Raw genomic sequence first — 2,268 nt, 5'->3', positions numbered from 1 at the left:
TTTCTTTTCTTTTTCTTTCTTTTTTCGTGTGTGTGTGTCTTTTTGAGACAGGGTCTCGCTATGCAGTTCAGGCTGGCCTTGAACTCACTTGGTAGCCCAGGCTGGCCTCGAACTTGCAACAATCCTCCTGCTTCAGCCTCCCGAGGGCTGGGATTACAGGCGTGCGCCACCATGCCCAACCTGTGCACCCTTTCTTACCGGCCGAGGTAGTTATATTCCAGTGCCTACACTCGGATCAACTGATTCTCCAGCCAAAGAACAATACCATATTCCCGCCCAACACCGTGGCATAAAAGATGCTCACACAGAGTGGTTATTAAACAGAGAATCATTACAGAGTCAAAACGGATAAAGAGTTGTTTCGCTTTCCAGACTGAGAAATGTTGGCCATCAGTCCGTGAAACACTCCCTTCAGTTAAGCACTTGTTTCACCTTAGGTGGGCACGGTGGGACACACCTGTAAATGCCAGCACTCTGGAAGGCAAAGGCAGGGGACTGCAAGTTCAAGTTCGGCCTGGGCTGGCAACCCATTTGGGACCCCTCCTGCCTCTCAGGAGCTATTCCTATTCTCGAATAAATTTTCCTACTCTTTTTGAAAAGTTCAGCCTGGGCAACTTGTGACTTAGCAAGACTTTGCCTTAGAGTTTAAGGGGAAAAAAGGAGGAGGAGCTAGGGATGTAGCTCTGTGAGAAGGCCCTGAGTCCAAGACCCAGCTCCACATGCAAAGTGACACAACCACTTCCAGGAGTTTAGCTTTGACAATATTTAAATGTGGGAGGGCAACGTGCTGCAAGTGGAGCACCAAAGAGTGAAACAGCAAGCCCGATGTGGAACTAAACAGAGATGGTTGCTGGGGAACTGTCAAGAGCAACTTAATTAGCAAATACATGACTTTTGTTGGAGTCAGCCAGTCCTGGGTTACAAGCCCAGCTCTCCTATGTAAAAGTTGTGAAACTAACTGGGAGAATTTTTTAAATAGGAACATTTTGGGCTTTTAGACGATGTAAAATAAGGACAGAGACAACTGTTTTTCCCAAACCTAACTGAATTACTTCCCTAGAACGAAGGCAGGCATTTTCTTGCAACCTGAAAAAGTGAATTCTAATGTCTCGTCTCTTATCAATTTTCCACTAAAACAATTTAATCTCAAGCAATGGTGGGCAGGTGTGTAGGTGCAAAAAAAGAAAAAGGCAAACGCAGCTTGGGAACATCACTCAAGTCAGAGAGAACTCTTAAAATGTTGCCAGAGAACTTATGTTGTTTCACAGGGTTAAAGGAGGTTAAAGATTTTTTTTTTCGAAGAAAGTTTAATGAAGAATGAAATCATAAGAGTTACAGGAGAGGTAGGGCATAGTGGTGCACACCTGTAAGCTGGGGGATTAATGTGAGTTTCCGGCCAGCCTGGGTTACACAGTGAGTCCCAGGCCAACCTGAACTACATACGGAGACTGTCTCAAAAACAAAAACAAAAAACAAACAAACAATACCCGGAAGGCTGGGGCAGAAAGATTGCCTCGAGTTTGAGGCCATCCTGGGTTACACAGTGAGTTCAAGGCCAGCATAAACTACATAGCAAGACCCTGGCCCCCACACACAATAAAAGAGGGCTGGGGCTGTAGCTTAGTGGTAGACACTACCAGCCGAGCATGCGCCAGGCCCTGGTTTAGGTCCCCAGCATCAAAAACATTTCAGTTCAAGCCCTCTCTATATTCACCCCCTCTGAAAACAACAGCTGTCCTGAATTTGGTGCCTGTACTTCCTGTACAAGTTTGTGTTGCTTTTTCTACTAAAACAACAGGCTGGGCATGGTGGCGCATGCCTGTAATCCCAGCACTTGGGAGGCTGAGACAGGAGGAATGTTGAGGTCGAGACCAGCCTGGGCTACAAAGTGAGCTCAAGGCCAGCCTGAACCGCATAGCGAGACCCTGTCTCAAAAAGACAAAAAATAAAATAAAAAATAAAAATAAAAAAAATAAAACAAACAAGCCGAGCATTGGTGGCACATGCCTGTACTATTAGCACTCCAGAAGGCTGCGACAGGAGGACTGCAAGTTCAAGTCCAGCCTGGGCAGTTTAAACAAGGCGGGGGGGGGGGGTTTGTCTCAAACGTCCTTCGGTGTAAAGACCCCACCTTCGATCCCCAGTATCGCCGAATAGTAAGAATAAAATAAAACCCAGTAGATTGTGGGAGGCTGAGGCAGCAGGGTTACAAGTTCAAGCCCAGGATTTAGCAAGACGCTGCCTCAAAAAAAAAAAAAAAAAAAAAAA

Source organism: Chinchilla lanigera, unplaced genomic scaffold, assembly GCF_000276665.1.
Source record: "Chinchilla lanigera isolate Chin_1 unplaced genomic scaffold, ChiLan1.0 scaffold00083, whole genome shotgun sequence".
Taxonomy (NCBI): Eukaryota; Metazoa; Chordata; class Mammalia; order Rodentia; family Chinchillidae; genus Chinchilla; species Chinchilla lanigera.
The sequence above is the reverse complement of the archived record's forward strand: the minus strand, read 5'-3'. Positions refer to the sequence as shown.